The sequence below is a fragment of the Carya illinoinensis genome, chromosome 11 (genome assembly GCF_018687715.1).
Source record: "Carya illinoinensis cultivar Pawnee chromosome 11, C.illinoinensisPawnee_v1, whole genome shotgun sequence".
Lineage (NCBI taxonomy): Eukaryota > Viridiplantae > Streptophyta > Magnoliopsida > Fagales > Juglandaceae > Carya > Carya illinoinensis.
In genome coordinates this window covers 3,749,997-3,776,408 of record NC_056762.1, presented here as the reverse complement: position 1 = coordinate 3,776,408, position 26,412 = coordinate 3,749,997, and the positions used below count along the sequence as shown (strand labels likewise).

The 26,412-nt window shown below is 34.0% G+C and overlaps 1 pseudogene; it reads right to left on the bottom strand.

Annotated features, from left to right (window-relative positions):
- Positions 1–24,077: 24,077 nt before the first annotated feature.
- On the bottom strand, positions 24,078–25,074 carry LOC122282130 (annotated as a pseudogene).
- Positions 25,075–26,412: the final 1,338 nt, after the last annotated feature.

Genomic DNA, 26,412 nt, shown 5'->3' with positions numbered 1-26,412 from the left:
TATTTAAAAGATATACAGTGAAAAAATACCTTATTCTGGTTCTGGTGACGGTGGCCCATCATTGTTGGCAGGTGAAGCACACGGGGATTCGCTAAGTGGTGGGGATGGCTCACGTGTTCTTTTGCGTTTAGGAGGCATATCTGTTTGAAATTATAATAAATTATTATTCGAACAAAATACATGAAATATTTTTATAAGAATTTTACCTACACAAATATCTGTTTGAAAATCATTCAGTATCAGTATTGCTGGACCAATCGCTTTCATCCTCAGTAGACACTTCAGTTGATTCATGTTCTTCCGACATGTCACCTTCAATTACTTCAGGTTGAACATCTTCTCTGCGCAATGGGACCATGTCATAATGGCTTAGATCAACAAATAGATTGATGCTTGATTCATTTTCTTGATATGCTTCTTCATGGTCTGGACTATCAACTTCTTCATGTGGTTTGTCTGTCTCTGGAATATAATCATATACATTTCTTAGCGCAAATTTCTCGACTATTTTCCATGGATTTCCGAACTCCGGATCATCTAAATAAGAAACTTGATTTGCTTGGCATGCGAGAACAAATGGGTCGTCCTCATACCATTTGCGAGATATATTGACACTTACAAAATATTCATCCTTACGCACTCCCAACCTAGGATTTGAGACATCCCACCAATTACATTTAAATAACCAAACCATATATCCTCCCACATACTTTAATACTATGATATCTTCCACAATTCCGTAAAAATCAATATTTTCATCCCCATGGCTTCGTTCGACAACAACCCCACAATTTTGAGTTTTCCTATATTGTTCTCTGTCTGCTGTGTGAAATCTATATCCACGCACTAAACATCCTGAATATTGGATAGCCCGCTTAGACGGACCACATGCCAAAGCATATACTTCTGGTGAGATTTCACCTGAATGTTTATTATATTTCGATGCAACCTACATAAATAAATTTTATTCTACTTATATCAATATTATATATAAATATGATGACACCTACAAATTAAATAAAGTTTAAAATACTTTCAAGCATAATTTTTTTCCAAATAATACCGTATGTTCAAACCATGAGGCAAATTCTTCTTCATGCGTCTTTTCTACGTCAGTCACATCATTCGTGCGAAGTAGTTGTATATGTTCGCTGCATATGTTAATGTGAGTTATTAATTTGTATCAATATGTACTATATTATTAGAAATGCACTTAATACTACTACCAAATTAGATGATCATCACGAACCTCAAATACTGTTCAATCTCTTCACAATTATTTAATACATACCATCGAGCTCTTTCAAACTCTCCCCCACATAGGTCATAGCCCCCTTGTGCACCTATAGGACGTACTTTCTGGGAAAACACGATAAATGCTGACGAAACTCCCATTTGTCCACCTTCATAATTTCGATCCGGTCTCGTAAATCTAGTATCAACCCCACGAAAATACATTGAACAAAATGTATGCCACTCATTATGAATATATGACTCTGCGATCGATCCTTCCGGACAAGCCTTATTCCCCACAGATTGCTTAAGTTTTTCCAAAAATCATTCAATAGGATACATCCATCTATACTGAACGGGGCCAGCAACTAAAGCCTCACGAGGGAGATGCACAGCCAAATGAACCATTACATCAAAGAATGAAGGTGGGTACAAACTCTCCAATTTACACAACATCAATGCAATGTCATCTTCCATTTTTAATAAGGCATCAACTTTCAACGTTTTACTGCAAATATTTCTAAAAAATCGCCCTAATTCTGTGATAGCTGTACGAACATCTGAAGTAAGCTTTCTGCATACACCAACTGGCAACAATTGCTGTAAAAATATATGGCAGTCGTGACTTTTTAGACCAGTTATCTTCCAATCATGAGGTCGGACACATCTTGACATGTTCGAAGCATAACCATCAGGTAATTTGATTGTCATAAACCAATCACAGAATTTCTTTCTCTCATCACTTGAAAGTGTATACCATCCAAGGGGCATATAAGCTGATGACTCAGTATCTTGCAAATGCAACTCTGATCTGATTCCCAACTCTTTCAAATCTTTACGAGAGTTGACTGTATCTTTTGTTTTTCCTTGTATTGACATCAGGGTACCCAAAATATTCTCACATATATTTTTTTCAATGTGCATTACGTCTAGATTGTGACGCAGTGTTAAGGTAGACCAGTATGGCAACTCAAAAAAAATACTTTTTTTGGTCCAATTCAATTCCACTGGTTGTCTTTTCCTCTTTCGGCATCTTGCATTCTTTCCAAATCTGTTGTCTGGGACATCTGCCAATTGAGTGAGAATATCACTGCCAGAATACTCTGGCGGTGATGACCTACGATCAACCGTTCCATCAAACATTACCCTATTGTTTCACCATCTATGATCATGAGGTAGATATCGACGATGTCCCATGAAACATAATTTCCGGCCATTCGCTAACCTCTGAGACTGTGTATCTTTGTTACAAACAGGACAAGCCATTTTTCCCTTTGTGCTCCACCCAGACAAGTTCCCGTATGCTGGAAAATCATTTATTGTCCAAAGTACTGCAGCATGCATTTTGAATTCACGCGAAGCGGCCACATCATATGTATTGACACCCTGTTCCCACAACTCTTTCAACTCTTCCATCATTGGCTGCAAATATACATCTATTTCATTTCCTGGTGACCTTGGCCCTGGAATCAATAGAGTCATCATAAAATAAGGATCCTTCATACACTTCCATGGTGGCAAATTATAAGGCATTACTATGACAGGCCAAGTGCTATGAGAAGTGCTCATGTTGCCAAATGGATTAAAGCCATCAGTTGCTAAACCAAGACGTACATTGCGAGGTTCTTCAGCAAACCATGGATACTCGTCATCAAATTTCTTCCATTGTAAGGAATCTGCAGGATGAGTGAGAAATTGATCATTTTGAACTCTTTCTGTGTGATGCCAAGTCATATCTTTCGCAACCATCCGGGAAGTAATTAATCTTTGAAGTCGAGGAATAAGCGGAAAATGTCTTAGCACTTTCTGGGGTACATTACGCTTATCTGATGTCCATCTTGACTCAAGACACACCGGACATGATTCACATTCTGCATATTGCTTCCAGAAGAGAACACAATCATTCTTACATGCATGGATGATATTATAATCAAATCCTAACCCTCGCTTCAATTTATTCGCTTCATAAAAATTTCGAGGTACTACGTTATCCTCTAGCAGAGCCTCTTTAAATAATTCAAGCAGCATATCGATAGCTTTTGCAGAAATACGACAAATAGATTTTATATGGAGCAACCTGACAGTGAATGACAACTTGTTATGACGGGTGCACCCTTCGTACAATTCTCGTTGTGCATCCTCCCATAATGATCCAAAGTCTTCATTTCCCTCAAATGACTGGGTAGATGTTCCTTCTCCAACCCTGGCACCAAATATGCCTGCGCCAAGATCTCCTAACATTTCAGTCATATCTTCTCCATTATTATAACCATCATTAGAAATATCAACATTTATGTCCTCCGTGTCGATCTCGTTACATTCATCCATCTGGTTGAGATGACTGCCAAATCTAACTTCTTGGGGAAATGGTTCTCCATGTAAAACCCAATGTGAATATTTAGAATCAATTCCATTTACGAATAAATGATCCTCCACAGCCACCATATTATAAGAACTACGGTTTTTGCACTTCTTACATGGGCATCTTATAAATTCTCGACTATCAACACTCCCACAAGCAAATTCTAAGAAAGACTTCACCCCTTGTGCATATTGCTTATAGTCTCGACCAAGTCTATCTCCCAACAACGTCCAACTTTTATCCATCTATAAAAGAAAACCACAATCATGGGATAAACACTATCATTCAACTATTACAATACATGTGTTTAATTACCCTGTACTTTTATGGTAGTTGGTCATATCTCATTCAAGAGACTATCATCTATATCGCATATATACTCAGTCTAAAACTCGTATGTCAGTAAAAATTTCGGCAGTATTTCCCTACAATTCTCCAAGTAAGCTAGTCACGATAAGTCGTCGACCCTATTCATGAGCCGAGAAACTTATGAACTACATACTCGAAGAATGTAGGAAAATGCTAAACCAAAATTTAACTTGACTAACACAGGAGTTATAACTAAGTATATATGCCATATAGATGATAAAATCCCAAACTGTCCACTTTGGACAATTCAAGAGTTATACCCAAATATTCTATAAGAGAATATTTGGCCACAACTCTCGAACAGGTCTAAGGTTTAACTGTAAGTAAAATAACTACAAAATCCAAATACTCAGTAGTAAACATAACAGGCATACATCACAAATACATGGGAAGATTACATTACAAGTATACATGATGGGCCATTAAAGATTTTGAAATATTTAATACTTGAGTACTTACTTATGTTCAAATATTTAATTATAATTTTTTAATTAAATATCTTATTATTATATTTGGAGTATTAAGCTATTTAATTAGTGTGCTTAGATATAATTAATTATACATTATGTATTAATCATCTTATTACTTGAGTAGAACTTAAATATCTTCACATATTTAATTATAATTTTTTAATTAAATATCTTATTATTATATTTGGAGTATTAAGCTATTTAATTAGCGTGCTTAGATATAATTAATTATACATTATGTATTAATCATCTTATTACTTGAGTACTTAAATATCTTCACATATTTAATTATAATTTTTTAATTAAATATCTTATTATTATATTTGGAGTATTAAGCTATTTAATTAAACTATATCATAGATATAATTAATTATGCATTATGTATTAATCATCATAATTAATACTTGAGTACTTACTTATGTTCAAATATTTAATTATAATTTTTTAATTAAATATCTTATTATTATATTTGGAGTATTAAGCTATTTAATTAGTGTGCTTAGATATAATTAATTATACATTATGTATTAATCATCTTATTACTTGAGTACTTAAATATCTTCACATGTTTAATTATAAATTTTTAATTAAATATCTTATTATTATATTTGGAGTATTAAGCTATTTAATTAAACACTATCATAGATATTATATAATTATACATTATGTATTAATCATCTTAATTAATACTTGAGTACTTACTTATGGTCAAATATTTAATTATAATTTTTTAAATAATCATTCTTATTATTATATTTGGAGTATTAACTGCTATTTAATTATCACTGCAAATAATAAGTATTTAATTGATACTGTTCGAACAAACACTATATAAGTTCGAATGAAACGCTGGTCGAGTTATATTCTGTTCGAACAAGTACAAATAAATTCGAACGGTATTCAAAGCGTTTGAATTAAACCAACCCAGAAACTAGTCACGAAACAGAGCACAAAATTGAACCACAAAACACAATTTTCACATTCATAATGCTATATTTCAATACAAAACATTGAAAACTATATGAATATCCCTAAATATGATTATTAAACAACTTAGAAAACTAATAAAACTTACCTCTTGTACTAGCAATTCAAATTTCAGTCAATCCACAATACCTATATATACATAAAACACATTAAACTGTTGTTCTATCCCAACAAATAAATGCAAAAACTCTATAGATATTTGTAAACGAAAATCGGAATGAAAAATACAAAAAAAAAAACAATTTACCTCTTGTCCTTCTCCTTTCTCTCTCAAGAATCTCTTCTATCTCAATGCTTTCAAGTTCTTTCTCTCCACAACACTCTCTCACAGCCTCTGCCACGCTCTCTCTCCTTTTCTCAATCTTCAATCCGAGTGAAAATAAAGTGAAAGGATCGGATTAATAATATGTGCATTTCAGTTCGAACTAAATTTTTATAAGTTCGAACGAGAAACTCCAAATACCGCTAATTTTTCTCACAATTTTTTCCCGTTCAAATTAATATTTTTCCAGTTCGAATAGAAAAAATGAATATTCTCCAGCATATACCGATAACTTGGCGCGAATTTTCCCTCCAAACAAAAAAAATTCGTTCAAACATGCATTATCTCTATTCGAACTGACATTATATTAGTTCGAACAGATAATTAGAGAAATATATAACTATACACATAATACACCCAATATTATTATGTGTATATGTAAAAATTATATAGACTATATAATACTAAGTGTCACTAATATCATAATACTAAGTTTCTTATCAATCTATAATATTAAATATTTAAAATAGTATAATATTTTATTTACAATCACTAATAGTGTTATACTTATAAGTTAGTATCAATAATAGTATAATACTAAGTGATATTAAAGTATAGATAGCATCAAAATATGAAAACTAATAATACTATAATACTTTATAATATAGTCCAAGTACTTGTTTTATTATTAATATACAAACTAAATATATTAGAAATATGTTTTTTATACATATAATTAATGCAATGTTTTACTATATACTTACTATTCTTCCATTTATAATGCAATGCTTTAGACAATACTATTTTATACTCATCTAATGCATAATATATATACTATTACATATATATACTAGTTACTTACAATATATATAAGTAACTAGTATAAAACTCTATACTATCGATATATAGTTATCTAATATATATTATATATACTAGTGAGAAATTTTTTATTAGTACTAATACTAGTATTATATACTAGTATTCCTAATATAAAACATATTGTTTTACCTCTTGTACTTATATATATATTTTTATGAAGTATTATATAATTCATTCGAACTTATACCCTTTTAATTCGAACCTATACCCTTTTAGTTCGAACTGATTACACTTCCGTTCGAACGAAATTACGTTATTTAAGCCGCAAACCAGTTTCTTCTCCATTCATTTCGTGCCTCCTCTCATTCGAACTCTTCGATTCCTCCGCCGTTAGTAGCCACAACGCCGCCACCAACTCCGACCAACTCCTCAAATCTCCTAGAACAAGAGGTATGGGTTAAATGAGCTTTATTTTTATTAGTTTTTTGGTTAGTTTTGGGGGGGGGTCAGATTTTGAATCAATCCGGCCCCATTTTGTTGTTTTGGGGCCAAATGACACAACTATAATCGGTAGAAATGATAGGGATTTACTCCTAAATCATTTCTACCGATTAAAATATTGGATTCCTTGTGAAAAATGAATGTGTCAGTTCGGTTCTAAGTTGACTCAGCCATGTCTGTTTGGCTCAGGTCCGTTCGAATGAATATAAATTCCATTCAAATTAAAGTCAAGTCCATTCGAATTAAATTTAGGTTTATTCGAATGGAATATAATTTTATTCGAATGGATTTTAGGCTAATTCGAATAGATTTATCTGAGGTCATTCGAATTAAAATTATGTTCATTTGAATGAATTTAAATTTCATTCGAATGAATATAATTTAATTCGAATGGAATTAAAGGTCATTCGAATAAGCAGTTGTCAAACATGACAGCACAACATCATCATTCCTCTAATTCACTTTAATTAGATCACATATATTTTTTATACATCAACAGTATACTAATGGCAAGCAGCAGCAGAAGAAAATGTTCCAGACCCCAGACAGTCGAAAGTACCTCCGCAGCTCCTTCTCAGCCGGCCGTCAGGCCTATACTAGTTGAGCGGGAGATCATTCTAGGTGACTTCTGTGAACTCACTTGGGAGGGGCGGAGCATACATGACATCATCACCGATCGTGGATGGACCCCGATCTATCGACAGAGGGGCACAGCATATCCTGAGATGGTCGGTGAGTTTTACCGTGCCATGGGTGAGTAGTCCGGTGATGCTCTATGCTATAACTTAGTAATCCAGGGAGTGAGTATTATATTCTCTCCTCACGTTATTGCTGAGTTTCTAGATTTGCGGCGAGAGCCCGGTGCCTATCCTGCAGCAGCAGCAACGAGAGCAGCGACTGCACCATCTGGAGAGGACACAACAGTCGCATCCTCATCGCCAGTGCTGGATGTACAGACCGCAGAGCTGGATGCTAGCTCGGATGATAGCGAGAGCGGTGATGAGGTACCTGATGATGGTCTCACAAACGATCAGGTTCGTGACCTAGTGCGAGACCCTGAGGCTCCTCCATATGATGGTAGTAAAGTGATCCGACAGGCCGATTGTATAGCATTTTTCAGAATGCTTAATTTGATTGTCGGGTATAACATTGATCCGAAAAAACACAAGACTGATTTCGGGATCGAGCGGGCCAGATTTTTGTTACGGTTAGCACAGGGGGAGCCGATTGATCTGGCATTATATTTCTTCCTCCGCATTCGCACAGAGTCACGCTATTCGGGTGAAGGTAGTCTACCATTTGCGCTTTTGATATCTAACCTCTTACTCCATTCAGGGGTTACAGTGACTTTGACTGAGCGGAGGTCGCCACAAATGGGGCCCGTTAACAAGATCACATTCAGTAAGAGCAAGGGTCACTTGTCGAAGACTCGTGCAGTCCTACAGGATCAGCCTCCGCCTACTGATCCAGCTTCTACTGCTGCTGCCCCTATTGAGAGACATCCTGCTGGGGCTACTCCAGATGAGGTACGAGCTATATTGGCGGACCACCATGACATTTTATTGAGGGACTTCATTCAGCCCATGATGGAGAAGCTTAAGGACCTAGAAGGACGCTTGCAAACTTTACAGGAGGATTTTGATTTATATAATAAATAAATATTGTTAGTAATTTTTTTACTTTTTTATGTTGTATAGAACGTCTAACTCATTTTGGAATGTAATTAATGCAATATAGTTTTTATTTTTAGTGTTTACTAGCCTCTTTATTGTTAATTATATTTTCTTCTCATTATACTTAGTGTTCACGATAATTGAAAAAATGACATTATCTTTAAATTAATATTTAGTTAACTAAAATATTTTTAAATTAATTACATAAAATTAATTTATGAATTTGTAAATATTTTAATTCATTGTAAATCATAATATATAATATATAGAACTTTTTATTTACTTTGGAAATGATAAAAAATTAATAGAAAAAATATGTATTCTTATAATTTTAACAATATATCTTTTCAATTAAATAATACCGTTCGAACACGTTAATACTCGTTCAAACAAATAATATTGCATTCGAATTAATTAATTTTCTGTTCGAATTAAATTTAATTAGTTTGAACGGTATAGATTTTTGGAGACGACCTAATTCGTCTCAAAATCTCGAGTTCGAACTACTATGTTTTAGTTCGAATGGATTTATAAGGTTTTCCATGTTTTGAGACGAAATTAAAATTTCATCTCAGAAAAGTACTTTTAGGGACGAAATTAATTTCATCCCTAAGAAATTTCGTCCCTAAAAATTAAATTTCTTGTAGTGAGATGAAATCGTTTCGATAACTAGCTAGCAACATGCATGGGAACGCATTCATCACTAGCTACAATAGAAATGTTTTTATTTTAGATCAAATTTTTAGTTGCAAAAAGATTATTTCGCCACAAAAAATTGGGAAACTTTTCCAGATCAAATTCCTTCCTTTCTTTTCTATCCGTTGGTTGATCTTGAGACTAGTCTCCATTTTGCACGCGTGATTGGGTTTCAAAAAAGATTAAATTACCATGATTAATTAATAATGGAAAATTCAATGCACTATAATACCATACATCCCACTTTCATCTCATTATAATAAGGTGGCATTATCCATCAATCTTTATATTTATTCTTTAAAAATAAAGAATCATCTAAGTGTAATAAATGTCACTACAAGAAATTTAATTTTTAGGGACGAAATTAATTTCATCCCTAAAAGTACTTTTCTGAGACAATTTCATCTCAAAACATGGAAAACCTTATAAATCCGTTCGAACTAAAACATAGTAATTCGAACTGGATATTCTGAAACGAATTAGGTCGTCTCCAAAAATCTATACCGTTCGAACTAATGAAATTTAATTCGAACAGAAAATTAATTAATTCGAATGCAATATTATTTGTTCGAATGAGTATTAACGTGTTTGAACGGTATTATTTAATTGAAAAGATATATTGTTAAAATTGTAAGAATGCATATTTTTTCTATTAATTTTTTATCATTTCCAAAGTAAATAAAAAGTTCTATATATTATATATTATGATTTACAATGAATTAAAATATTTACAAATTCATAAATTAATTTTATGTAATTAATTTAAAAATATTTTAGTTAACTAAATATTAATTTAAAAATAGTGTCATTTTTTCAATTATCGTGAACACTAAGTATAATAAGAAGAAAATATAATTAACAATAAAGAGGCTAGCAAACACTAAAAATAAAAACTATTCTGTATTAATTACATTCCAAAATGAGTTAGACGTTCTATACAACATAAAAAAAAAGTAAAAGAATTACTAACAATATTTATCTATTAGATAAATCAAAATCCTCCTGTAAAGTTTGCAAGCGTCCTTCTAAGTCCTTAAGCTTCTCCATCATGGGTTGAATGAAGTCCCTCAATAAAATGTCGTGGTGCTCCACCAATATAGCTCGTACCTCATCCGGAGTAGCCCCAGCAGGGTGTCTCTCAATAGGGGCAGCAGCAGTAGAAGTCGGATCAGTAGGCGGAGGCTGATCCTATAGGACTGCACGAGTTTTCGGCAAGTGACCCTTACTCTTACTGAATGTGATCTTGTTAACGGGCCCCATCTGTGGCGACCTCCGCTCAGTCAAAGTCACTGTAACCCCTGAATGGAGTAAGAGGTTAGATATCAAAAACGCAAATGGTAGACTACCTCCACCCGAATAGCGTGACTCTGTGCGAATGCAGAGGAAGAAATATAATGTCAAATCAATTAGCTCCCCCTGTGCTAACTGTAACAAAAATCTGGCCCGCTCGATCCCGAAATCAGTCTTGTGTTTTTTCGGATCAATGTTATACCCGACAATCAAATTAAGCATTCTGAAAAATGCTATACAATCGGCCTGTCGGATCACTTTACTACCATCATATGGAGGAGCCTCAGGGTCTCGTACTAGGTCACAAACCTGATCGTCTGTAAGACCATCATCAGGTACCTCATCACCGCTCTCCCTATCATCCGAGCTAGCATCCAGCTCTGCGGTCTGTACATCCAGCGCTGGCGATGAGGATGCGACTGTTGTGTCCTCTCCAGATGGTGCAGTCGCTGCTCTTGCTGCTGCTGTTGCAGGATAGGCACCGGGCTCTCGCCGCAAATCTAGAAACTCAGCAATAACGCGGGGAGAGAATATAATACTCACTCCCTGGACTACTAAGTTATAGCATAGAGCATCACCAGACTGCTCACCCATGGCACGGTAAAACTCACCGACCATCTCAGGATATGCTGTGCCTCTCTGTCGACAGATCGGGGTCCATCCACGATCGGTGATGATGTCATGTATGCTCCGCCCCTCCCAAGTGAGGTCACGGAAGTCACCTAGAATGATCTCCCGCTCAACTAGTATAGGCCTCACGGCCGGCTGAGAAGGAGCTGCAGAGGTACTTTCGACTGTCTGGGGTCTGGAACGTTTTCTTCCGCTGCTTGCCATTAGTATACTGTTGATGTATAAAATATATATGTGATCTAATTAAAGTGAATTAGAGGAATGATGATGTTGTGCTGTCATGTTTGACAACTGCTTATTCGAATGGCCTTCAATTCCATTTGAATTAAATTATATTCATTCAAATGAAATTTCAATTCATTCGAATGAACATAAAATTAATTCGAATGATCTCAGATAACTCCATTCGAATGAGCCTAAACTCCATTCGAATAAAATTATATTCCATTTGAATGAACCTAAATTTAATTCGAATGGACTTGACTTTCATTCGAATGGAATTAATATTCATTCGAACGGACCTGAGCCAAACAGATATGGCTAAGTCAACTCAGTCCCAAATTGACACATTCATTTTTCATAAGGAATCCAATATTTTAATCGGTAGAAATGATTTAGGTGTAAATCCTCATCATTCTACCGATTAACGTTGTGTCATTTGGCCCCAAAACAACAAAATGGGGCCGGATTGATTCAAAATCCGACCCCCCCAAAACTAACCAAAAAACTAATAAAAATAAAACTCATTTAACCCATACCTCTTGTTCTAGGAGATTTGAGGAGTTGGTCGGAGTTGGTGGCGGCGTTGTGGCTGCTAACGGCGGAGGAATCGAAGAGTGAGTTCGAATAAGAGGAGGCACGAAATGAATGGAGAAGAAACTGGTTCGCGGCTTAAATAACGTAATTTCGTTCGAATGGAAGTATAATCCGTTCGAACTAAAAGGGTATAAGTTCGAATTAAAAGGGTATAAGTTCGAATGAATTATATAATACTTCATAAAAATATATATATAAGTACAAGAGGTAAAACAATACGTTTTATATTAGTAATACTAGTATATAATACTAGTATTAGTACTAATAAAAAATTTCTCACTAGTATATATAATATATATTAGATAACTATATATAGATAGTATAGAGTTTTATACTAGTTACTTATATATATTGTAAGTAACTAGTATATATATATGTAATAGTATATATATTATGCATTAGATGAGTATAAAATAGTATTGTGTAAAGCATTGCATTATAAAGTAAATATAGTAAGTATATAGTAAAACATTGCATTAATTATAAGTATAAAAAACATATTTCTAATATATTTCGTTTGTATATTAATAATAAACCAAGTACTTGGACTATATTATAAAGTATTACAGTATTATTAGTTTTCATATTTTGATGCTATCTATACTTTAATATCACTTAGTATTATACTATTTGTGATACTCAGTATTATACTTATAGTAATACTTAGTATTATACTTATAGTGATACTAACTATAAGTATAACATTATTAGTAATTGTAAATAAAATATTATACTATTTTAAATACTTAATATTATAGATTGATAAGAAGCTTAGTATTATGATATTAGTGACACTTAGTATTATATAGTGTATATAATTTTTACATATACACATAATAATATTGGGTGTATTATGTGTATAGTTATGTATTTCTCTAATTATCTGTTCGAACTAATATAATGTCAGTTCGAATAGAGATAATTCATGTTCGAATGAATTTTTTTTTTGAGGGAAAATTTGAGCCAAATTATCGGTATATGCTGGAGAATATTCCTTTTTTTGTTCGAACTAGAAAAATATTAATTCGAACGGGAAAAAATTGTGGGAAAAATTAGCGGTTTTTGGATTTTCGCATTCGAACTTATAAAAATTTAGTTCGAACGGAAATACACATATTATTAATCTGATCCTTTTACTTCATTTTCACTCGGATTGAAAATTGAGAAAAGGAGAGAGAGTGTGGCAGAGGCTGTGAGAGAGTGTTGTGGAGAGAGAGAGCTTGAAAGCATTGAGAGAGAAGAGATTCTTGAGAGAGAAAGGAGAAGGACAAGAGGTAAGTTTTTTTTTTTTTTTTTTTTTTTTTTTTTTTTTTGTATTTTTCATTCTGATTTTCCTTTACAAATATCTTAATATTTGTTGCATTTATTTGTTGGGATAGAAAAACAATTTGATGTGTTTTATGTATATATAGGTATTATGGATTGACTGAAATTTGAATTGCTAGTACAAGAGGTAAGTTTTATTAGTTTTCTAAATTGTTTAATAATCATATTTAGGGATATTCATATTGTTTTCAATGTGTTGTATTGAAATATGGCATCATGAATGTGAAAATCGTGTTTTGTGGTTCAGTTTTGTGATCTGTTTCGTGACTGGTTTCTGGGTTGGTTTAATTCGAACGCTCTGAATACCATTCGAATGTATTTTTATTTGTTCGAATAGAATATAACTCAACCAACGTTCCATTCGAACTTATAGAGTGTTTGTTCGAACAGTATCAATTAAATACTTATTATTTACAGTGATAATTAAATAGCAGTTAATACTCCAAATATAATAATAAAATAGTTAATTAAAAAATTATAATTAAATGTTTGAACATAAGTAAGTACTCAAGCATTAATTAAGATGATTAATACATAATGTATAATTAATTATATCTATGATAGTGTTTAATTAAATAGCTTAATACTCCAAATATAATAATAAGATATTTAATTAAAAAATTATAATTAAATATGTGAAGATATTTAAGTACTCAAGTATTAATTAAGATGATTAATACATAATGTATAATTAATTATATCTAAGTACACTAATTAAATAGCTTAATACTCCAAATATAATAATAAGATATTTAATTAAAAAATTATAATTAAATATGTGAAAATATTTAAGTACTCAAGTATTAAGATGATTAATACATAATGTATAATTAATGATATCTAAGTACACTAATTAAATAGCTTAATACTCCAAATATAATAATAAGATATTTAATTAAAAAATTATAATTAAATATTTGAACATAAGTAAGTACTCAAGTACTAAATATTTCAAAATCTTTAATGGCCCATCATGTATACTTGTAATGTAATCTTCCCATGTATTTGTGATGTATGCTTGTTATGTTTACTACTGAGTGTTTGGATTTTGTAGTTATTTTACATGCAGTTAAACAAACCTTAGACCCGTTCGAGAGTTGTGGCCAAATATTCTCTTAAAGAATATTTAGGTATAACTCTTGAATTGTCCAAAGTTGACAGTTTGGGATTCTATCATCTATATGGCATATATACTTAGTTAAAACTCCTGTGTTAGTCAATTTAAATTTTGGTTTAGCATTTTCCTACATTCTTCGAGTATGTAGTTCATAAGTTTCTTGACTCATGAATAGGGTCGACGACTTATCGTGACTAGCATATTTGGAGAATTGTAGGGAAATGCTGCCGAAATTTTTACTAACATACGAGTTTTAGACTGAGTATATATGCGATATAGATGATAGTCTCTCGAATGGGATATGACCAACTACCTTAAAAGTACAGGGTAATTAAACACATGTATTGTAATAGTTGAATGATAGTGTTTATCCCATGACTTGGATTTTCTTTTATAGATGGATAAGAGTTGGATGTTGTTGGGAGATAGACTTGGTCGAGACTATAAGCAATATGCACAAGGGGTGAAGTCTTTCTTAGAATTTGCTTGTGGGAGTGTTGATAGTCAAGGATTTATAAGATGCTCATGCAAGAAGTGCAAAAACCTTAGTTCATATAATATGACGGTTGTGGAGGATCATTTATTCGTAAATGGAATTGATTCTAAATATTCACATTGGGTTTTACATGGAGAACCATTTCCCCAAGGAATTAGATTTGGCAGTCATCTAAACCAGATGGATGAATGTAACGAGATCGACAAGGAGGACATAAATGTTGATATTTCTGATGATAGTTATAATAATGGAGAAGATATGACTGAAATGTTAGGAGATCTTGGCGGAGGCATATTTGGTGCCAGGGTTGGAGAAGGAACATCTACCCAGTCATTTGAGAGAAATGAAGACTTTGGATCATTGTGGGAGGATGCACAACGAGAATTGTACGAAGGGTGTACCCGTCATAGCAAGTTGTCATTCACTGTCAAGTTGCTCCATATAAAGTCTATTTGTCATATTTCTACAAAGGCTATCGATATGCTGCTTGAATTATTTAAAGAGGCTCTGCCAGAAGATAACGTAGTACCTCTAAATTTTTATGAAGCGAAGAAATTGAAGCGATGGTTAGGATTTGATTATAATATCATCCATGTATGTAAGAATGATTGTGTTCTCTTCTGGAAGCAATATGCAGAATGTGAATCATGTCCGATGTGTCTTGAGTCAAGATGGACATCAGATAGGCGTAATATACCCCAGAAAGTGCTAAGACATTTTCCGCTTATTCCTCGACTTCAAAGATTATTTACTTCCCAGATGACTGCGAAAGATATGACTTGACATCACACAGAAAGAGTTCAAAATGATCAATTTCTCACTCATCCTGCAAATTCCTTACAATGGAAGAAATTTGATGACGAGTATCCATGGTTTACTGAAGAACCTCGCAATGTACGTCTTGGTTTAGCAACTGATGGCTTTAATCCATTTGGCAACATGAGCACTTCTCATAGCACTTGGCCTGTCATAGTAATGCCTTATAATTTGCCACCATGGAAGTGTATGAAGGATCCTAATTTTATGATGACTATATTGATTCCAGGGCCAAGGTCACTAGGAAATGAAATAGATGTATATTTGCAACCGATGATGGAAGAGTTGAAAGAGTTGTGGGAACAGGGTGTCAATACATATGATGTGGCCGCTTCGCGTGAATTCAAAATGCATGCTGCAGTACTTTGGACAATAAATGATTTTCCGGCGTACGAGAACTTGTTTGGGTGGAGCACAAAGGGAAAAATGGTTTGTCCTGTTTGTAACAAAGATACACAATCTCAGTGGTTAACGAATGGCCGGAAATTATGTTTCATGGAACACCGTCGATATCTACCTCATGATCATAGATGGCGAAACAATAGGGTAATGTTTGATGGAACGGTTGATCGTAGGTCATCACCGCCAGAGTATTCTGGCAGTGATATTCTCACTCAATTGGCAGATGTCCCAGACAACAGATTTGGAAAGAATGCAAGATGCCGAAAGAGGAAAAGACAAGCAGTGGAATTGAAAAGACACTGCGTCGCAATCTAGACGTAATGCACATTGAAAAAAATATATGTGAGAATATTTTGGGTACCCTGATGTCAATACAAGGAAAAACAAAAGATACAGTCAACTCTCGTAAAGATTTGAAAGAGTTGGGAATCAGATCAGAGTTGCATTTGCAAGATACTGGGTCATCAGCTTATATGCCCCTTGGATGGTATACACTTTCAAGTGATGAGAGAAAGAAATTCTGTAATTGGTTCATGACAATCAAATTACCCGATGGTTATGCTTCGAACATGTCAAGATGTGTCCGACCTCATGATTGGAAGATAACTGGTCTAAAAAGTCACGACTGCCATATATTTTTACAACGATTGTTGCCAGTTGTGTGCGCGGAAAGCTTACTCCAAATGTTCGTACAACTATCACAGAATTAGGGCGATTTTTTAGAAATATTTGCAGTAGAACGTTGAAAGTTGATGCCTTATTAAAAATGGAAGTTGACATTGCATTGATATTGTGTAAATTGAAGAGTTTGTACCCGCCTTCATTCTTTGATGTAATGGTTCATTTGGCTGTACATCTCCCTCGTGAGGCTTTAGATGCTGGCGTTCAGTATAGATGGATGTCTCCTATTGAACGGTTTTTGGGAAAACTTAAGCGATCTGTGGGGAATAAGGCTCGTCCGGAAGGATTGATCGCAGAGTCATATATTCATAATGAGTGGCATACATTTTGTTCAATGTATTTTCGCGGGGTTGATACTAGATTTACGAGACCGGATCGAAACTATGAAGGTGGACAAATGGGAGTTTTGTCAACATTTACTGTGTTTTCCCATAAAGTACGTCCTATAGGTGCACAATGGAGCTATGACCTATGTGGGCGAGAGTTTGAAAGAGCTCGATGATATGTCTTAAATAATTGTGAAGAGATTGAACAGTATTTGAGATTCGTGATGATCATCTAATTTGGCAGTAGTATTAAGTGCATTTCCAATAATATAGTATATATTGATAAATTAATAACTCACATTAACATATGCAGAGAACATATACAACTACTTCACACGAATGGTGTGATTGACGTATAAAAGACGCACGAAGAAGAATTTGCCTCATGGTTTGAACATACGGTATTATTCGGGAAAAAATTATGCTTGAAAGTATTTTAAACTTTATTTAATTTGTAGGTGTCATCATATTTATATATGATATTGATATAAGTAGAATAAAATTTATTTATGTAGGTTGCATCGAAATATAATGAACATTCAAGTAAAATCTCACCAGAAGTATATGCTTTGGCATGTGGTCCGTCTAAGTGGGCTATCCAATATTTAGGATGTTTGGTGCGTGGATATAGATTTCACACAGTAGACAAAGAACGATATAGGAAAACTCAAAATTGTGGGTTGTTGTCGAAGGAAGCCATAAAGATGATAATATTGATTTTTACGGAATTGTGGATGATATCATAGCATTAAAGTATGTGGGGGGATATATGGTCTGGTTATTTAAATGTAATTGGTGGGATGTCTCAAATCCTAGGTTGGAAGTGCGTAAGGATAAATATTTTGTAAGTGTCAATACATCTCGCAAATGGTATGAGGATGACCCAAATTTTCTCGCATGCCAAACAAATCAAGTTTTTTATTTAGATGATCCGGAGTTAAGAAATCCATGGAGAATAGTCGAGAAATTTGCACCAAGAAATGTATATGATTATATTCCAGAGGCAGACAAACCACATGAAGAAGTTGATAGTCCAGACCATGAAGAAGCATATCAAGAAAATGAATCAGGCATCAATCTATTTGTTGATCTAAGCCATTATGACATGGTCCCATTGCGCAGAGAAGATATTCAAGCCGAAGTAATTGAAGGTGACATGTCGGAAGAACATGAATCAACTGAAGTGTCTACTGAGGATGAGAGCGATTGGTCCAGCAATATTGATACCGAATGATTTTCAAATAGATATTTGTGTAGGTAAAATTCTTATAAAAATATTTCATGTATTTTGTTCGAATAATAATTTATTATAATTTCAAACAGATATGCCTCCTAAACGCAAAAGAACACGTGAGTCATCCCCACCACTTAGCGAATCCCCGTGTGCTTCACCTGCCAACAATGGTGGGCCACCGTCACCAGAACCAGAACAAGGTATTTTTTCATTGTATATCTTTCAAATAAAATTAATTTAATTAAAATATATGCTTTAATTTTTGTATATATAGCTGTTGTAAACCAGCGCCGAGTTAAAGACATTACGAGGGGTGTCTGCATAGAAAAAGTAAGGAAAGTGGGTAAAATTAAAGTTGATATATTTGATGATCACATCGGTGGCTCTGGGGATTCGGCAGCTTGGCTTGCTTCTTATGTTAGTACACTTACTCGCACGTATGCACCGATGGCTACATCCTCCTGGGCTAAAGTTCCCCAAGATGTGAAAGACCACATCAAAAATCGTTGTCTAGTAATAAGTTACTTCGTATAACATTTTTATTTAAATCTGAATGTTTGAAATTATACTAATTGTTTATAATTCTTTGAATGATGATTTTGAACTAAATTTTGGTCGGCGGGAGGATCGACTAACGATTGAAGAACTAATGTCGAATGCATTCCGAAGGTACAAAGATCGATGCCATGCACACTATCAGAAATTCAGTACTACGATAGAGGCGCGTCAAAATCCATTCCAAGCAATTACACCAAACGTATGGGAGAAAATTTGTGATCTGTTTGAAGATCCTGCTTATCAGGTAATTTCGCTACTATCTTTTTTTTAATAATATATAATAGATGTATTAAATAAAAATTATAATACTTTTTTTTAGAAACGGAGTACAGTGAACAAAGCAAATAGATCAAATTTAACGATACACCATCATGCGGGTTCTCGATCTTTTCATCGCTTGTCAAAAAAAATGGTTAGTTCTTATTGTCTCCATTAAATCTTAATATATACACTTTTTTCGTATAAATTATGATATTAATTTTCATTTTGCAGCAAGAAAAAAATTCTACTGATTATGATCTGACCCAATTGTATGCTAAAGCACATAAAAATCGTGATGGTGTTTGGAGCAATCTTGGGGTAGATGCAAATTATGTAAGTTTAAGTTTACTTAATTTCATTGTCTAAATATACTTTTGTTACATATACTAATTTTAATGTTTTTCTTTTTCCAGGACAAGATGATATCTCTTAAAGACACTGTTGCGGATCCATCTGATGAATCATCTGTCAACGATGCTCAAATCTTTTCTCAAGTTCTTGGATCACGTTCTGGATATTTGAGGGGCTTAGGACGTTGCGTGAAGCCATCCTCAACATCTTCATCATCTTCTAAAACCAGATCGAATGACGACAAGACTAAAAAATTAGAGGAAGCTGCACTTGAGATAGAACGATTGAGATCGAAGGAAAAAGAGTTGCTGACCCGATTAGATCAAGCTGCAGATTTAGAAGCAAGATTAGAAGAGAGGCTATAATTAAATAACCAAAAAATGTTTGAACAATTTCAATTAATGATGTCTCAAAACCCTATACCACCACTACTACCACAATCATAATTCATTTGATTTTTTTTTTTAATTGCCTTTAATATTTATGATGTTTGTAAACATTTGAACAATTGATGTATATAGATTACAATTTGTATTAGTATCAATTTCATTTTGTTTGATCAATGTCGTTCGAATGGTAAATTATCATTTATGCATACATTCGAACAAAAACATATCCATTCGAACCAAAAAATTCTCATTCGAAGAAAAATATACCCATTCGAACTTACCGGGAAATACAATCCATGCGTTCGTTCGAACAATTAAATACTCATTCGAATAAATTCATTTCTAAAAGTCCGTTCGAATAGAAGATTTCTGTAAATAGATCATTTGTTCGAACAGTTAATATTTTTCTTCGAACTAAAGTCACTTACGAACTTATTTGTTCGAACGGACTTGATCAGATATGGTTATTGGTTCAAATTAACATTTCATGTTGTTCGAACAAAAATATTTTCATTCGAACTTGATTTTGAGACGACATTTTTTTATCTCAGAAAAAATTTTCCGTTCGAACGGTTTCAACCGGTTCCGCCCAATTTCGTCCCTAAAAATACTTGTCAGAGACGTCTCCAAAAACTTTCTGAGACAGCTTTTTTGAAAGAAAATAGAGACGAAATTTTTTCGTCTCCCAAAACTTTTAGGGACGAAATTTCCATTTTTTGAGACAAAATTTTTTGTCTCAAAAAATCATATCTCTTATAGTGTATATCATATCTTACATAGTAGAATGAAAATATGGTATATCGTGTTACTCATATACAATTCCTTTATCTTGTAGATGGCCTACACGTACGTACATTAAGAAACTATATATACCATGACATGTACGTCCCATACACACAAGAGTAGAACTCCCAAGTCTAAGGACAAGTACATAATATATATTTAACATGCAAGATACACAATCCCGATACAAATTCAATATAAAAGCAAGAGTTAGCGTTTAGCGTTAATTATAAGATTCAAGTCAAAATGAATTGACTTAATCAAACCCTGTTAATAAATAAATCAATTACTAAAGCCCATTATTATTTGATTATTTTGATCAAAAACCTTAAAAACAACCTTATTAGTATCATGTATTTGTTTGTTTTGACTAGCATATATAAAATATGCATTAATTATGTTAATCATGTCAAATAAATTGCTTGAATATTCAACCCCTTTATATTAAATCAGTGCAAAAAATATTCAGGCCTAAATATTTAACACATATTTCTTGTAGTGATTATAATGCATGTCTATTCATTTAACATGCATGAGGTCACATGTTTGGGTACTTGAGATAATCTATTCGATTTTAGTTTATATTTGTTTCCCTTCTTACATGATTTCAATATGAATTAGAGGCTAGGTTTGGTTTTGGGTCTGGTTTTGGTTTTTGTCCTATCATCTCTTGTAATTTGATTGGATGCTTTTTAGTTTTTTTTTTTTTTTAATGCCTGGATTTTGGTTCTTCTTGTTTATCTGTATCTAGTTTTGGCTGATAATTAGAGCTTGGTTCTAAGAATTTCTATAATTAATGGTCCTAAAACATAATTATCTTTGTTCGTGATCCACATGATGTAAAAATTTACTTGCGTTTTCTATTGGCCCGATCAAAGATAACTTGCATAGGGTCTATACTCTTATATATTAATTGTTGAAGTGGCAAATTTAGGACCCTAAGATAACTTTGCTTACACTGCTCTCTGCATTGTTACTCGATTTGGCAAAGATTAGAAAATCTGCTGGAGAGGTTGCTTTCTAGGCTCACAATCTGCAATTTTTCTTCCACTACAAGAAATAAGGGATGTTACCACGAATTTAATATCCCATGACAACCGCTGGTGGGCAATATGAAGCTTATGGCATAAAAAGTCACCGTCAGGTAAAGTTTTCCCAAATGTCACCAGATTGCGTGCGGCGAGCCATAAGCCGTGGGTAAATGTGGCCTTCAACGACAACATATATGTCGTGTTAAAAGCTTTGGCAATTGGCAATTAAGTCTTTTGCCTCTTCCAGACGTACCAATATTGGAAATCACCCATTTACTCCCCGACTCCCAACCTGCAAAATCCCCCACGTCCTTCGAATACTCTCATCCCCCACTTCCTTCGAATACTCTCATCTAGTGGAATCAACGCCAGTGGGTTGCTTGCATCGGCCCCCTTCGACGTACGTCCAGTCGCTGCCGACAGTTGCCGCCCTGTTCCTCTCTTCTACAGCCAGTTGACGCCACGCACGAAGGGGCGTGTTCTCTTCTCAAATTTGGCTCGCCGTATCCCTCTCCGCCTGGTAAATCGTTGGACTTTTCTCTGTGTCTATCTATCTGATCTGGTTCATGAGTCCGGTTTATTCTTCACAGTTTTGGAGCTGTATTATGTTTAGCCATAACTATACATAAGTAGGTTTGGGGTTTAATGCCAAATCCAAATTTTAATTTCCTTTCTTTAGGAGAATTCAAGAACGCTCTTGAATTGTTGGATAGAATCTAATAGAAATTCTGCTTAGGTAATATGATTTCCTTAAGTTGTGTTTGATGGATACTACCGTATTAATTAAATGATAACCAGACAAGGTTGAACCTATTTGAAGTTGTATGCTTCTTTGGAAAAGAGATGGATTTGATAAAAATCTTCAGATTTCATCGATCCCAGCTATTATTTAGAGAGAAATGAACACCCTTTTGACCTTTTTGTAAGAGATTGTCCCTATTATTTTGTTATGTACTGTCATTTCCATCAAGAGATCAATGAAGTATCACATCATATTGCACAATGATCTTTCAGGATATTTTCCAATAATAATTTGGTTGGAAGAGAGGGATGTTGGAAAACTTCTTGATCATCATCACTTCAAATTAAGGAAAATTTAAGTGATCTGAACCAAAGATAGGTTAATTAAAGTAAACAACCGAACAAAGAAAATGCTACTCTGTATGAATCTGAGGCTTTTAGATCGACCACTTTTATATTATTATATCATCGTCTCAAGTGGTTGTGTGCTGGTAATTAATCTCACTCAGGAGACATGCTCAAGTGCAAGATCAGACTCTATAACTAAGTTCTTATAGAGTTTGGGTGAGTCCTGTAAATAAAAAAAGACCTCAAATATAATTAAAATACAGCCCAAGTGACTAGTCTGATTAAAGGAGGAAGAACATATTTCCTCTTGTGTTAAATCAATATATAAGATATATTGACTTTGTTAAAATGATTTACATTGAATCCTATATTAGAAGCTACACAGTAGAGTTTATCAAATACCATTTCATCTTCCCAAAACAAGTGTAGAAAGCGAATTCCCGCCAAATAAGTTGGATTTTCTTTCAAAAATTGTAATAGTAAGTGTTGAGACAACTTTCAGTGGTGCCTGCAGTGCCCTCCACGTTCATGATTGCTGCATGCGAAATGGAGAAACAACTTCAAGTGATCCCAGTGGAGAATATATATCTTTGATGGTTAAGTTAGTGAACAAACCAAGAGTCTATGAATAAGTGCATGTTTGGGATTACGAAAGAAAATATAACTTATATCTTTAGGAATTATGGCTTATAACTTAAGTAATAAGTTTTATTATTAAAAAATTATTTATTGTTTGGTAACCCTATGTTTAAAATACTTTTAAACAAGTTACATTTGTTTGGAAACAAATTAAAAGAATGATTTATGAGGTAGAAATTATGATTATTTGAATTTTTAAACATTATGTCCATATCTTTGAAGCATGTACAGTTTATGAACAATGACCTGACTTTCAACCCAATAACCTTGCTTTAGAAACACCATTGTCTTTGTGATATGGATTCTATGCTAGCATAGATGTCCTTTGTGATGGTTGGGATGATGGTTTAGTGTTAGCAACTGCTTATTCAACTGCCATATGTAGAATTTTTTTCCATAAGTAGAAATTTATAAAGACTTAAACTGCTTCAAGAACAGCCTCTAATTTTTTCTGCTTCTGGCAATTGATATTAGCAGAAAATTAAAGACCATAAGCATAAATTCTTGATATTCCCTTCTTGTTCTACTAGGATTACGATAGAGGGGTTGAGTGAATGTACAGTTTTCAATGTGTCAGAAACTTTCGTATAATTATTCAATGGTGATGTTATAGAAAACTAAATTTACTGCAACTGTTTCGTTCTTCTTTTTCCTTATGTTAATGAGGCTAGAGCCTCTTAACAATCCTTGGAATTCGAAGTATTACATGTTCCGAAACCCCGTTACAAAAGCCTACCAATCTGCTTTCTGTTTCTTGTAGTTCTTCCAAACTGCTTCCAAATCCTGTTATTCGGAGGGATACTTGATTTCCATTGGATGCCTTCTCAGAAAGAGACTGAATCAGAGAAGGCCATTGACATCCATATAAAAGTCATAAAAATCAATTACATGTAATGCTCTGTGGTTGGTTTCCTCCTGCTCCTCAAAGGCCTCTATAATGGATTGGTTTGCAGTGAAATGAGCAAACTGGTAATACGGAGAAACCTGATAGAGATCAGTAAATGCGAAAAACTTTTCTTCATCTGTAGGATCCTTCATGATCATGTTGTAGACGGGAGATTTTCGTGTAAGAAGCCTTGCTGCCAAACCATCTGCAAAGTAGGTCACGACTCGTTGCAATGAGATTATAGATAAGGACACATTTCCCTACAATTCATTCAGGTTCTCCAACGCCGAGCCCACCTTGTTTTGATCAACTGCAGTGGCTGTTATGAGCAGCAAATGAATTAGGTTGAGGCCATTTCCATCTTCTACTGGTGCTTGTCTCTTGCGGTCTAGTTTTAGCATTTGTTCCCTCATTTGGAGGAGGCTGAATATCTTCCCATCACAACCTTCAAATGGATGTGTAGGAATTGAAGCATCCTTTGATCTTTTCCTCTTTCTTGTCTTCTCAACACTTGAATCTGTGACAATTCCAAGGCTAAGATTCAAAAGCTCCTCCTCATCTCTGTATTCTATCATTTCCATTTGAGAGAGAGAGAGAGATTGTGAGTGCTGAGATTTGGGATATGGGACACGAATGACACGTTTGACTATTTATTGGAGGCACTAGGTGGGGAATAACTCATAGATATTCCTTAGTGTAACCCAAGGGGATAGAACCAGAGACGAGAGAGATTGGATCTTTTCCCTTTTCTTCTTTATCCTTTCTGCAATAAGATGGAGGGATTAAGATGGCCGGGTATCTTTTGATTCTTCAAAATCTGTGTCTTTGGTCAAGAGCCTAATTAATTATTTCCTTATTATATTGGGTTGCTTTTGAGATCTATGAAAGGGTTTTTTCTTGGGGGTCCTTCGGTAGTTCTGAAGGCTTAGAAGATGCCAGCCCCTTAGACAGAAATAGCAAGAAAAATGGGGAATCAACCTACCGTCCTTTAAAGAATTGTCCACATTCTCTCCTTCTAGATGCCCTAGCATAGCATGCAATAACTTGCAGTACACCACGTTTATTGATTTTTTTCAAAGACCTTGTCTTGATATTTTATCTGACTACGTTTTCCAAGCTTCCGGAGTTGAATTTTTAAACCAGTATATGAATAGAAACTGCCCCCTTTTGTCAATGTCTTGGATTGATTTAGGCCATATTTTAGTGCTGATGCTATGTATCTACAAGGATATAAACTTAATTTAGGCAACTTGGTTATGAATATCCACGGCCTAGGGCGCAGCCTACCTAGCTAGCTATTTATTATACTTTGTTTTTTTCTTACAACGAATTTATAGCATCTTCATAATCTCCCCTTTTGTCAATCTTTTCTGGTCTTGTTGGTGTTCATTTGGAAACAAACACACATACCAAGACCACATTAGCAGAATCATACATGCATGTTTCCTTTGATGGTTTCGCACTTTGTTTCAATATGGTATTGTCTTTTTCTCAACGCATTTTTTCAACTTTTGGATCGACTTTATTATTCCTTCAGATCAATTGCACTGCAATTTATAACTCACATTAAGAATAATATAAGTTGAAGAACCAGTAGCTAGCTTGAGCATTAGAATAATTAAATATATGATGGTCAAGCTGTTATACATGATATATATATACACTTATATATCTTGTCTGACCTAGTCAATATATATATAAATATATATAGCTAGGAGCATCTGAACTTCTTTAATCACATGAAACATTGAGGCCATGGAAACTCTTTTGTTTGCCTTGTTTACGTAGGACAAGTAGCAAAAAGACATCATGAGCTGAATGTGTTTTTCAATATATTAAATGGCTGTCCCCATGCAAGCAGTACCACAAATTCAGATATTACTCTATATATCTATATATATATATGGAATTAAAGTACT